Genomic DNA, 15,247 nt, shown 5'->3' with positions numbered 1-15,247 from the left:
GGTAAACGCCTCCACCTCAGCCCTGTCTCTGAAAACTGGAATTAATCAATCGACCAGCTCATCTCACAGTAGCATGAGGATGGCTAATTAATTAATGTTTGTACAGAACTTTGAATGTGCTGTGGTAGTAGGTTTCTACATGTTTTTGGATTTGCACAAGAATTTGGATTCAGCATGGCTGCACATGATGGCTGTTCCAGTTAGGGAGTAACGGTGACAGTGGAGTGAAGTGATTTGTGTTTCTCCACTGCAGGAGAAAAACAATCATGACTGCACAGAGCGCTTTATATGCCAAACTTCCCCTGAAATCCCGCTACCTTAGTCTGCATGGTATTATCCTTCAGCTGTGACTCAACTGCTTTTCAGTGTTGTTGCTCCTGGCCCAGATATGCACCCTGCCCCTTGCCTGGACTTCCCATCTGCCTACACCCCAACAGGGCTTTGGTTTTGTTTTGCTAGACCTACTGTGCAAACAGCTTTCCTGAAACTATTCCTCCACAAGGCAGGACAAAGTTCTGCTTCCTGGAATACAGGAAGCACCCCAGTGCTGTTATTCATACCTTAGTACTCTGCCCCAAAGTTTCAGTGAGTTCCACACACTGGGGCTCGGGAAGGTGGCGGGGAAGGTTCCTTCCAGGCCTGCATCTGCACACTCGTCTTACTGCTTCTTTGTGGGAGCTCACATCTGCTCTCTGTGCACGCATCACCCAGCGCAGTATCAACCAAACCAATTCTCTGCAGACATTTCAGATATTTAAGGAACTCACATTTGCCTTTGTTTGAGACTTGCATCTCTTACACCTATTTTAATTGAAAGATGGTACCAAAACCTACCTGCGTACCAAGAAAATTTCACACGGTCTCTGTTTTGTCAGATGAAGATTTACCTCCAGAGTTTCACACACACAGGGGTAGTGTAGCACTCTAAAGCAACAGAAAAACGTTGGAAGTGATTACTTGAGAGCTAGGCCAGATTTGTAGTCTTATATTTCATTTACTGTTTTCCATTTCTGCTTCAGTACAATTTCTGTTCATTCAGAACATGGAATAAAAGCAATTGCCTTGCCAGAACCCTTATAAACTGTGGGTAGAGAATCTGTCAACAGCTCTTTGTGAGGCTTTGTGAGATAGTGCCTCTGCATTTCTTGCCTGTTATGACAATGGCTTTTTTTTTTTTTAATGACAAAGGCCCTCATTCAGAAACTGGTTTAAATCCCTGCTATACTCCAATTATGTTAGTAGCCATACTATTCCCATTTAATAAAATACCTAGGCATGTGCTTTGGTTGTATATGAGAAAAGTGCAGTGACATACTCAGACTCAAGCACATGCATACCTGTGGTGCCACACTGTATTGCAAACTGCAATTTTATTCAATTCCTTTCTGGCTTATGTTTGGTATTTATATTTCTGTGTGTTTTTCTGTAGACACACGACTGTGTAATTAACCCAAAGACTTCTCATTTTGCCCATGATTTCAGCCTCACTAGGTATTTTCATATTACTGTTGTTGTCCAGTATCATCTATAATTTTGCGGTATCTCACTGCTCAGTATCTTCTGGAAACATAATTAATATACCATTTTCTTTGTCTCTTACCGCCTCTCTCCTCCTCCTTAGCTGAGCTTTTAAGAGTGAAAGACACACATGTGGTTAAACATTTGTAACATCACGTTTAAAAGAGCAGATGTTTCAGGGTCAGAACACATTCCTCTCCACCCTACCTCATATATTTTCTTCTCCTGTTTAGGTCTTTTCTTCAGTGAAACTGGTTTTAAAGGGATTTTTGTCTGATTACGTCCTTTCAAGTGAAGAGCAAATGACTGCAGCACATGAGCTGGAAAGAGAGTCCATGGCAAACATCAGACAATTGTGAAACAAGAGTGGCCAGACACACATACTCAACACAATGAAAAATGATGACAAACCGTGTACATTTTAAAAGCTGGGTTTAACAGCAAGCATCCACCTCTCAGCATGAGTCACTTCCCACTTATTTCTGTGCTTGATTGGATCAGCACCAAAGCTGCAAAGCATTCGTGAGGCTCCAGGTGTGCCGCAAAAGGCATTCCCCTGGCGCGGCCCAGGGAACATCGCATACTGTGAGTGGCTACGCATTTTAATGAACATACAAGCCATTTAAGCTAAGCGATATCCGCTGAAGGCTGTTGCTTTGTGGACAGGAGAGGTTTCAGTCTCACATCTATTCAGCATTGTTCTGATCTCAAGCTTACAGTTTTTCACAGTCTTATGAATGTAAATAATTTCATACGTCAATAAGATTGCTGCTAGTAATAAACATACAGGCTAGCAACTTAAAACTTACATTCATTTGTTCTTTGTGCCATTGTAAGGCAGAGCTGTCTAGCCTTTTAGAAGCTGTTAGTGACAGATTCTGCACAATTGGAGTTAAAAGAAGTAGAACCTGATGCTTATATCCATTTCTTGCAATGAGATTCTTTAAGTTCAATATGTGCATGGTTGTCTCATTTATTCTAACACTAGATCCTCGGACACTTCAGTTCATCTAACTGTAACCAGCCAAATGTATCTAGTTTAATTTCAGCTGAGTCACCCAGGCTTCTTTTATAGTCAGAAGAGAGAAATCAGTACTTCCAAAGGAGGATAAAACAGCTTCTAGAAGCATCTCCCTCCCCGCTTAGCTACAGAAATTAGATGAATAGCTTAAATAGCTGAAGTGCAGAGAGCCAGGCAGGTTGTGAAGCCCACCTGTAGTCCATCCCCCCAGTGACAGTGTGATTCATTTACACAGGTCATAGGGAAGAAACAAATCTGTCAGACACAATAGCACAAACACACATATTTAACATGTACATACCTAATGTTGGTTTTTTATTGCTTTCTTAATTGATTAATACTCCAGTCCATAATGCCTATGTTAGGTCTCAGCCTCATAAGTGCATTTCACTTCTCAGTTGTCTTATTAAAAAGAGATTAACTGCTCACCTGTTTACAATTAAGCATATGCTTAAGTGCTTGCTTGGTTGGAGTCTATTATTTTATAATTTAGGTACGATTTATTCCTTTCATTGCACAAATTGTTGTTACTTTTTTTTTTTTTTTTAATTATTACTCCTGGTTTGCCAAGTTTGTCCATCTGGGAGCAGGATGTTTGCTTCGTTATTCCTGTTTTAAGTTGGTATAAAATTTTAGTTTCTAAAGGCTGATTTGAGAATGTGCCCATTAACATAGCTTCATTTTTTCTGACTTGAACCTTTTAATCATAGCTTGTGTGTTTAGAGCTGCAAGCTGTGATAATCAAAATGTGTCTTCTTCCCTGCTACTGGTAGCAAAATCTTTTATGTATAATCTAATTCATTTAAATAAAATAATTTTTAAATTACAATAGCAGTAGTCTCTACCATTCTCGGAACTAGAAGTATATATTCTCTCTTCCAGTTGCAGAGAAGATCAAAGCTCAGTAAAATTAATTATTGTTTATTTTCTGCAAGGAATTCTGATGCGAATTTTATAATTATTATTTAAAAAAAAACATTTACTAGAGCTCAATCAATAAAGATGTTTATGGTAAATATAATTATATCATTATTGAACTATTAAAATGTTCATATTCACACTAAATATTATTTATAATAAATAATTCTATGAACTCTACAGCCCTTCTCCCCAAGTACTAATATAATGCAAGATGGGTCTATTTCAATCACAGTTTCTTGTTTGTTTTCAAAGTTGATGTTAACATTTTAAACAACCCCAAGGCCTCTGGTTGTTTGGATCCACAGTCTTGTTCCAGCTGTAACTCCAGCCATAACACTGCAGGTCACTTGGCCTCACCCATTGCCACCACCACTCCGTTGCTTCAGTGATGGCAGTCAAAGGATTGATTTAAGACAGTAGAAACAACACCTTTTAAAAAACAAATTACACAAAATAGATTATGTAACATTCTAATTGAGTTCTGATGCCAACCTTGTTTGACTTAAACAGCCTGCTCACTTTTTCCTTTCCATTGGAGATCATGCATTCTTCTGGAACAACATTCAGGAGAAGCTTGCAAAGGTGAGTCTGGCTTTGCTTTTAACCTGATAACATTATCCAGGGTAATTCAGACATCAGTCCCACCATTATCTAGTTTGATAATTCCTTTCTGACTGACCATATTCTCATGCAAACTCTTGCTTTGTTCTCCCACAGAGAGGTGCTGGGAAGGATTAGGAAGTTTCTGCCATAAAATAACAGATAAAACCTTGCTGATTACTTGGTCTATATCTTAAAACAAAAGCAAGATGAAACAACTTTGATTTTAAAATAGTGTCCAGAAAGTATTCTCTCCCACATCTCTCAAACTCACAACTTGTGTTGAATCTCTTCAGTATCTTGTTATGAGAAACAGAAGATGACACCTGAGTGTAAATACCTAATACCAGAGCACAGGGAAGGCTCCAAAGCTGAGAGCTTTGCCAGTCTGGTTCAGATTCACCTGCTTAGAAAAGGGGAGAGGCAAGAAATAAAATGACATGAAAACTTTGTCTCACAGCTCACTGAAGACTGTCCCTTGATTGCAAGCTTGCTTGAATTCTTGAGAACTGCATCGTGTTCCTGATACAACTTACTGGGACCTCAAGACTTTGTCAGATTTTTAATGGAATTTCAAAATTCAGATCAAATTTATTTTCCATGCACATGCCATTTTGGATGCTTGATTCAGTTGCATATAGCTATTTTTTGTTTTCTGTCTGTGGATTTGGCCACCACAAAGTCATCTTAGGTCCTGAATTTGTGACAGATTAGTTACCCTTCACTAATAAATGAAGAGAGTGAGAAATGGGAATAGTTCTTAAGCTTTGCACAAATACACTTCCAAGAAGCTTACCAAAATTTCTACGTGCCCTATCGTGCAAGGAAAGCATGGATTTCGCACATACGAAACACATTTTTTCAGTTTTAAATTATCATCCATCAACAAGGAAGCAGGTAAGTGAATCATGTACCTGCTTTGGAAATTATTCTGAGAATTCTGAAAGTCTTCTACTATTAATTAAGATATTTAAAATATTGAAATGAATTATTTACTCTAATAGATTAGCCGGCTTATCTCTGTCTGTAGCTATGGGGGAACACATGGCCCATTGGGTGGAATCACACAAAGGATATCATGCTGCCAGGATACCTATCAACAGCACAAAACATCAGTGAAATACAGAAAATATTTTCTAAAAAACATACCTCCACAAGGTTTCACATTGGTGATACCCAAACCAGGTACACTTATGTAATGGTACCAGTTGTAATGTCTTCCTCCTTGCGTCCCTTTACTGATAGCGTCATTTAATTTCCTTGGGAACAAAATTGAGTGACTCATTCACTACAAATGATTTACAAGAGCTATCTCACCTTCATATACTGCAAGCTCACTGTCACTTCAGATTTGTTCAGTTTTCCAAATTATCCAGCTCTTTGCTTTTGGTGTTTGGGATTTCGTTTTTCAGAAAATGAGGACAGTAACTTTCTGGTTTGAGCAAGTGCAGTTTTCTGCATGTATTCAATACATCGTCACTATACAATCTACTCTTATTCTTTATACCATTATTTGGTACACACCAAAGAGTTAATTTATCATGGAAAGAGAAGAACAGGTTCAAGAGAATTAAAATAGTTGTCTACTGTATGTAAGCCTTCATGCATCAGAAACATTTCTATTATCTAGGTGCCAGCTGCATCACTCAAATATTCCACCTTAAAAATGCTGTGGGTCCATGCACTGTGACAGTACACACTTAGAAATCCAAGAAGAAAGCACAAGCCATTCTGAAGGAAAAGAGCAGACAATCCCATCAGAACAGGTTTAATGTGAACAGCTCCTTGCTGTTCCAACTTGGATTCTTACCTGAATTCTAAGTACTCAATTGCTACAGATGCTTTGCTGTTCCCGAGTTCAGTACATTACCAGTTTTGTTTTATTCATAAAGAAATACTTGATCCATGATTGACAATGGAATACTATAGAGACTTAGAATTAAGGGTCATCTAGTTAAAATCGATACATTTCTCTTCACAAATTATACGACATTTTTACATGTCATTCAATGCTCTGACATCTTGAAGTGTCTCTGCCAAATTTACCAGAAGACATTTGCAGAGCCTTGAAGCAAGCATTGTTGATGGTTTAATGAGTCACAGCCTTGTGTATACAGATATCAGGGTCATCAGCAAACTAGAAGGTATAAATAAAAATGTCAAGCTAAATTTCTATTTTGTTTCCAAACTCCAGTTTGAAACAAGGCGACTCTACCAGATAAACCAACCAAACATCCTTAAAGTGTGAAATTTTTTCCTAACATGTCACTGTACAAGTGGTGGAAGTGCGTACTATTCCTACTACTTTACTCTGAAAGCCAAAGAACAAGTCTGGAAATGTCTCAACATCTTTCCTAGGAATTTTGCAATACAGGATGTTCTCTCAAAAACTCCACCTTTTGGAATCACATTAATACGTTTCCAGAAAGGAAGAAAACTTCAAAATCTGAATCCCAAAAGCTCAAAACCAAAGAAGGGCAGGGAGAATTAAGCTATTGCATCAATGTTTTCAGTTTAAGACATTCAAGCTCACTTCTTTCCCTGCATACTTCGATGTTAGTGACAGTGAGACAGAAGCTGAGGGAAGAGAGTTTAAGAGGAGTGAGCATCTCTTTCCTGTCTAAGAGTGACAAGACAATGTGGTCACCATCAGCCTCTTAACACTTCAGCCAAAGGGAGAGAGTTTGAGTAGTTGGAAGTTTCCTGAACTTCCCAAAGACCAGTCCTTATAAAGGAAGAAAGTTTAATGGGTTGCAATGCTCACATACACATTTTAGTCTAAAGAACAAACTGAAACAAACCAGAACTACCCAAATAGACAAACTTCACATGCCATGAAGGAAAGGCTTCAATATTTCCATTCCCTGTCACCATCTGATACCTTTGAGGAAACAAAGGAACCTGCATGAAAATACATCAAATACATTCTTGCTTGAAATGGGAACCTGAAACCATGAAAACAAGCTATATTTTCCAACTACTGCTCATGTTCCACTGCCCTTTGTGAAAATGATATTTTTCCACCCAGTAATTCCATCTTGTAGGCAAAGAGAAGAATGCAAGAGAATCTTATTACAAATATTTTATTTCAAATAAACATCCAAAAAAGTCTGTCTTAAAAAAAAAAAAAAGAAAGAACAAAAACAGAAAACAGCAAAATCACAAACTCATCTAATTTCTCCTACTCTGTCTGTGTGGCTTTTGCATTTACTTTTTCTTTTCCCAGATGCTATTTAGACCACTGTTGTGATTTTATAAATTTTTAACGTCTTCTTATGGAAAGGAAAAAAAAAAAGGAATTAAAATCTCAGTTATGATCTGATATTTTCAAATCCGAAGGATGTAGTTCTTCTATATTCTAGCTCTGGGAATTTGGAAGAGACTGTTTCTCATCTACTCCTGCTTCACTGAGGTCATTAGCTTATAGCTCTGATACTGTGGTCACACTACTGTGAGCAATAGTAGACTTGATACCCACAGATAGATATGAGGAAAAAAAACACTGCATACTGTAGCTACTCATATTTAGCTTCCAGAGACTGGTAACAAACAGAAACCCAAAGGGCAACTGTTCTAAGAGAACAGTATTTTTTGTTTACATAACACTAGTGAGCTCCGTCACAGCAAGACAAAACAGACTGCCTGGATAAGAATAATTTTGCACAGCCTTATCCCCTGGATGTATGATGCTGACAGGTCTTCTGAGATACTAGATTGAAAAATGAAAAAAACATCCTTCCCTAGCATGCCAACACACTCCAGGTTTACCAAGACTTAAACAGTAAATATTTACCAAGGCAAGCAGTCCTATATTCCCTGGACGGAGTAACAAATAGGTACAAGTCAGCTGCAAATCCTGCCAATACTACGTCTACACATAGCATCACAGGGTGTGATAATCCTAGAAACCACACAGTTCTTTCCTACTGAAGTTACATATTCCCGTTCTAAATAGGAAGCTTTCTTTAAGGGGGGGGCAGAGAACAAGAAGATTTGACCTTGCTGTTAAGGAAATATTTCCTGGTGATATATAATTAACTATCCTTTCCACGAAATTCACAGCAAACAAGTCTTCATCTTTTTATATAAATATCAGAAGAGATATAAAAGTCATAAAAGTGAAGCAAAGGCCTAAGAAAGATTAACTGCACTGAGAAGTAGCCAATACAGTGGAAAAGCCTTAGGACCATGACCTAACCCATCATCTCGGAAACATGAAATTATTCCCCATCCACTGTACATTTTTCTGTCATTTAATTTATTTTAATTTTACCTGAATTGAATGATGGATATTTTATTGCTTCTTGTGGCAAAACCTCATTAATAGACCAGTATTTTCTGTGCCAGTAGAATGAGGATAGTGCGTTATTTGTAATTTTTTTCTAGCCAAATAATTGCATAAATTTCATTTGCCCTCTCCCCATCCTACAGTATTAGGAAGTGAAATTCAAACATCAAAAAATAATTATAAATGTACATAATTCCAAATTATACATCAACATAAGTGTAGTAATTACAAGTACTACTCCTGCACTCCAATGTGGCCCAGTGTCACGACAGATGAAAACATTAATCTCTACTACACATTCACCAATAATGCTTACCAACCAAGATGGCCCAACATCAGAAGATACAGAAAGTGGAATTCAACACAGTGAAACTGTTCACTGTGGGCTTAAAATCTACAGTCTTGCAAATGTGCAAACATACAAACATTAGAGACAGTTGCTTTAAAATACAATGTAGGATAGAATTGAGACAAATGGCTGCCCACACTTTCTGGCACTGATACCTATTTATATCGCAAAACTAAGCTGACTAGCAATGAGTATTCTTTCTTGGATGATTTTGGTGCTTACATTCTGTGTGAAAAAAACTGTATTTTATTTCATACAACTTCATCTGAAAATAACTAGTGTTTGATAGTTATCATGATTACTATGCATTTATCATCTATGAATTTGTGACAATAAATAACATTTTAAAAGCATCTATAAATGTATAGTGAAATATTGCCTTCTCGGTGGTATCTTAGACTAAGATTTTTAACCAAGCCCTTCCAAATATGTGTAACTAATTTCCCACATAACTTTCTGATTCCCTAACCATCAAGAGTTACTGATTCCTTTTGCCATCTGTGATGAGAGTATCTCTGCACTATTTGGGAATCATCTTGCAAATTCAAGTGGTTACCCCTGTCTGCATAAAGGAGACAAAGACCTTCACAAGCTGAGCTACTGACACTTTTCTAGATGGTTTTTAATCTTCTTGTCTACACCTGCAGTTGTAAACCACGTTTAGCACTAATTCAGTTAGAAAAACAAACAGCTGATAACCAATTGCCAAAAGGAACACAGCTGCTAATGTAAACACGTCTGAAATCTTATGATGAATTTTTTTAAGGCTAGATTGCTGTAATTGTGGATGTGTCAACATTGCTATATTATAAATTTCTCTATCAACAGTTCCTTTAGCAAGATGTTAGTCATGTTCTCTGCCTACAGTTCTTTGTCATTTCCCATAAACACTTCAAAAATGGCCTTGGTATGTTGGCACTATTTGTCATTTTAAGAACATCAACATTTTCTATTGGGAAGGACGTCACATGACAATATTTTTCAGACCATTAGTAACAGATATTTGCCTCTGTATTTTCGGGTTGTTGTTTTCGTTTGTTTGTTTTAATGTACATCCTATATGTAATATTTTCATATGGGCAATGCTTTTCCACATAATATTACACCTTTTCCCATTTGTGTCCCAGCAAGCACTTTAAAGATCTCCCATAAATGGTAATATTCAGACCAATTATTAAGATAATGTGTATCAGGTCAGTTTGGTAATTGCCTACATGCATACTCCTGGCTCATGACAATACAACTTCGTTTAAGTATTCTTTTTTGCAGGTTTCTTGCATTATTTTTTATTTGTGAGGGGCTAAGAGCCCCCACAAACTTTCTGCAGTTGAGCTGACAACTGGGAACCTGAATGCAAATCCTTATCTGCATTTTGCAGACAAAGAAATTTAACCTACAGTAAATATATTGCAAAACAGCTACTATTGCTTACTGGCTTCTTCAAACTGCCTCAGCAACTCGCTTTCTGAAAAAAATAGTGGTTAACTTGAGCAAAGTTGAGCAACTTCATACCTCATGTCCTGCGCAGGGGAAAGCACTCAACTTTCACCTTTTACGAAAAATATTTCATTCATACTCCATTTTTTTTTCCATTTTTTTCTCTCAAAAACATAGAAACAATGCAATCTGAACAATCTGCTCACACTTTCCAGCTTCTGGTTTAGACACCACTTCTACATTGGACTGATTTGAAAAAATAAAATTGTAAAAGCAGATCTTATCCTGAAACTTAACAGCGTCAAATACTCTCTTGCCATTGTTTATCCTTTAGACACTTCCTTCCAAAGTCCCTAATTCCATCCTTCCTTTTCTCTGAATAAAGTGGGCTGCTCCAGTGAGTTTATGTTTCCATTTAACTGTTTCCCAACAGATAAACACTTGGCAGCAGCCCGGTAATTTCAAACATCGCCAAGATCAGCACAAACCCCCTTAAATGGTGTCAAAAGACCTGCTGTTCACTGCAATGAAGGACCGGAAGTGCACAATAGCACCTCAAACAAGGAAAATATCCCCCCTCAACTATTTCCTGTCTCTTCACCCTTATCTCATCTAGACTGTAATCTCTTCAGAGTAGGAACTGTATTTTGAATCTTGCATGATAACAGGTGGAGTGTGGAAGCTCAGTGATTAACCAGCTCGGTGAAGGATCAGTCTCAGCTCTGCAGAGGCCTACACCAAACTTTGGACATCCTGCACTGTTCCTTGGGGGCAAATCACTATTTTAAGCAAGCAGATGCAAAATATGAACACAAAGTGAGCACATTTACACATACAAGGGATAAGAGTCTTTGTCAAACAAGTATAACAAAACTCCTCTATCTTTAAGAAGCTATATTAAGTACATTGCTTTTAGCTATAATTTTTTCCCCATAGATAGATCTTCAAGGACTTCGATACTAAGAAACATTATAAAGGCAGCACCACCTAGTGGTACCAAAAGACCCCACAGTGTAGTATATTCAGGCATTTCCTTCAATAAAATTACTTTGGAAACCATAGGGGAAACTCTCAGATTAAATTATTTTTAAAATACCCATGACATCTACTTTTTTTTTTTTTTTTTAATTCAGCACGAACACAAACAAATAATATTTGCAAGCTCTGGGTACGCATTTACTTATTTTCTTTGAAAGGGAAAAAGACGTGAATGTGTGTCTAGTCACGGGGGATATTTTTCTTTTTTTTTTTTTTTTTGTTTTTGGTGCATAGATATATTAAAAAATATATATTTTTAAAATGATTTGGTATTAAAACAGTTACTACTCACACCTTCCCATCTAACTTTATTATTTACTACTGCTGATGTAAAATTTAGATGAAAACCTATATATGAATAAGAAACATCCATCAACTTTGGACCTATTCCCTAATATTTTCCAACATGCATTACAGTGAACTATAGTTTATCTTTCCTCAATATATACTGTCCAGGACACTGATGATCACCTTACAAAAACAGAAGGGTCCAATGTGTAACTCCCATTGGACTTGTCTTCTGTAGTGATTGTATTGGCATATGTATTTACATCCGTCCTAAATAGCTGTGCAGTACTACGACTATAACTTGGTAGCATTTAAAATCATCTTGGCATCTGCTTTTCACATGACCCTGTAAATCCACTGTTGACATTTCAGGAGGTAAAAAACCCTCCAGTGCATCTGCCTCCATAGGAGCCTGTCAGTGCAAACTAATGCCGTTCTGGAAAAATGAGAATTAATGATTTGTTATATCCCTTCAGAGTCTTTCTCTGGGTGTGCACATGGCAAGTTTGGCACTACTAAAGATCTAAATCTTTAGTAGTTATATCATAGTTTTTTTAAGTTATGAACATGATGTGACAACATAATATAGGAAGGAAAGAAAAATCAAAGAGAGTAGTGGCCCTCTTTGGGGGGTATATGGTGCAAATAACACACACATCAGGAGCCCAAAGTGTTCTTGCCTCATTTCTCTCATCCTCCCCCATCCTACACACAGTGCACACCTCACCTCTCCAGTTTCTTAACTTGGATCTAATGAATGCGTTCAGAGTGTCTATCTGGTATACCCAAAACCTCCACTCCGCATGCCCCTCCTCCTCCCCTTCCCCAGTCCTGTGCATGACAGCCCAGCTCCTCTGTTTCTAGCTCCAAGCACCCCCCCAGTGCCTACTTCTCTCCTGTTCACAGCTGACACGCATGCTGCTCTCCACCTTCACAGCCACATCAATGTTGGGCTGTTTAAGGAGCTCCTAAGTTTCTGTCACCACTGGCATCGCTTTGCTGGAGTTGTGACTACCTCACCATTGATCTCACAGATTCCTTCCACACCTATGCACCTACAACAGAATAAGAAAAAATAGAGCACAGCCTGCCTCAGTACAGTGATTCTAGTTAAACAGTCACCTTATTGAATTCTTTTCACCATTTTCCACAATTTCATAGCTGGTTGGAGATTTTTCTTGTCTTCATCCTTTCTCACAGTAAATTTATGCTAAACTCTCATCCTCCTGATGGCTTGAGACTTTCTACACCAGTTTATCCATTGCTAGCTGGTAAAACTTGCTTTGGGCAAGCATTACCCTTTACCTTCAGGAGTAAACACCTTAACCTGAAGGTAAGACTAACTAGGTGAGCATTTTTGAGGATACATTCAGTGTCTTGCAGACATCCATGTTTCCGTCATCCGCAATCTAATCCCACTGAAAGGAACATAATCAAGTCAGCAGAGTTGTGTGTTCTCCCATGGCTACGTGGCTTCCAGATGTGCCAGGGCTTGCTCTGCAAGCTGTGGTCTGCTGAAAGCCCCGGGACGCAGAGCAAAAGGCATCATAGTGGAACCCCTTCTCCACTCACAGAAGCTTTATTAATCTGATAGTCCTAGTATTAACCTTACCTGTTCAAATCCAACTCCACCTTCTTGAACACATATAACCACACTGTACATGGCACTGAAGATGCAGCCTCAACTATTTTTCCCTAATCTCTATCAGAGATAGTTCATCTCGTACGTTCTAGGTTGTATTTTTCTTTATTCCAACACGCTTGCCATTTCTGGTCATCTGTGATTACCTAGGTCTTCCTCTACACATTCCATTTTCAACTGGTGAGCTCCTCAAATAAATGATTTTTATTCTGTACATACACGTCTTTTGCTATTAAATTCCATACCATTCCCATGACATTCTAGGTTCTGGGTTTTGGTTGTTTTATTTATTTATTAATACTCAGTGCCTTCACTCCTTATATCATTAACACTCCTCTATGTATTAGGCAATTATCATGAAACAAAACATTACACTAGAATCAGTCCTAGGGCATTTCTTGTGTAGCTTTGCCAGTAACTTTCCTCCAGAATGACAGTACTTTTAATATAATATTATCACTCCTTCATCTAGGTCATTAAACACCTTACATTTTTGTATGGATCCTCATCTTTTTTTATCTGAACTAGTAATTTTCCATGCAGCAGTGAATCTTCCAGTGCTATCGACCCCGTTAAAAACTTTAAGATGCTGAAGAAAAATGTAATTATAAATAGCAATTAAAATGAGAACCAGGACTTGTAGATTCTGTATAAATATTTTATTACGTACAAAAGACAACTTACACGGATAGATGATCTACTAAAACAAACCACAGGCTTTCTGTTTTCATGAAAAAGATTCAAATGCCTTAAAGAGCCTGTTCCCTGTTCTACAGGGATGTATTACTGAGGGACTGGTAACAAGTAGCAAATGTCCTGCAACACAGCGATGGCTGGTGTTTCTAACGTAATGACGATTCAAAAGAAGGGCACCATACAGAATCCAAGTCTAGACTCAATGATTGGGCTCTTTGGTCCCCAAGTCTACAAAAACAGGCAGAGTTACAGAGTCAAATACTCAACCCCACAGACTTTGAAACCAGCCTGCGCAAAACATCTTTGCGATGTGAGCTGGCTCCGGCAAATACAACTCCTCATTCTGTTTAAGATGGGGACAAATGGAAATGAAAAAACAAGGGAATAACGTGAAGCCCTGGAAATAAGCATCAGAAGACAAGCTCCTTCAAGGAAAGAGCCCTCCACAGGTTACGTGTTTTTTCTTATACATACGCTCAATACAGGATGAATATTTTAAAGTCATCATGTAAACATTTAATCTTCTCACAGATCACATAATTTTTGTTTAGTGTTATCTTATACTCAAGATCCATACAAAGGAGAATTTTATTTCTTTTGTCAAGATCTTGAAAAGGCACTACAAAAAGTAACCAAAATACTACAACAATGTGACTGTAGTAGTTAACTACGCGGAATTTCATGTAAAAAATACAGTGAGTTATTGAATTTGTAACCCGTCTCTGACTATTTATAGCTAGATGAGCAAAGAAAAATACTGTCATTTTAAAAACTGAGTTGCACAACTTTTTTCTAACTCTGCACATGTCTGGAAAGTTTACAATTACCAGTTTGTAAACTACCTCACAAACAACAGTCAGAACCTGACATGTAAACAGTCAACTATACATAGCTCATTTCATATTTGATAGGAGGTTTGAGCGTCGTTCAAGGCATAACATGGTCCCAAGGTATACGATTTCTCTCTAAAATGAGAACGTGAGGTTAGTGCAGTGATACTAAAGTTGTCTAAAGACTGAAGTATCACCAAGAGAGACTTTTCTGTTACTTGTTAAAGGAAAAATAAAATAATAGTTAAAAACCCCCAACCTTTCAGGTGTCCACTCTTTGTATTAGACACCAGAGAGTAAAAAATCTCCAAATACTTCAGTAGTCCCATTTCCATGCTACAGAAGGCAACTGTGCACCTGCCTGTGGGTTCAGCATGTTAAAGAGGGAACTTTCCAGCTCTTACTGTTGAAGAACTGTGAAGATAGTTAATAGTAGTATTGTAATTAAGTTACAAAAATGTAAATAAAAATGAAGTAGTTGCTACACTTGTTTTTTTGGCATAACGTTAACTAGAACAGTGAAAGTGGCTTGTGCTATTCCACTCAGTTTATGCTTTGGTGATGAGGACTGTGTCTGGGTTCATAGCTCTAAAATGTGACATTTAAACTTTTATTTTAA

The sequence above is a fragment of the Streptopelia decaocto genome (assembly GCF_964273445.1).
Source record: "Streptopelia decaocto genome assembly, chromosome: 6".
In the NCBI taxonomy this organism is placed as follows: domain Eukaryota; kingdom Metazoa; phylum Chordata; class Aves; order Columbiformes; family Columbidae; genus Streptopelia; species Streptopelia decaocto.
This window is presented reverse-complemented; position numbering follows the sequence as displayed.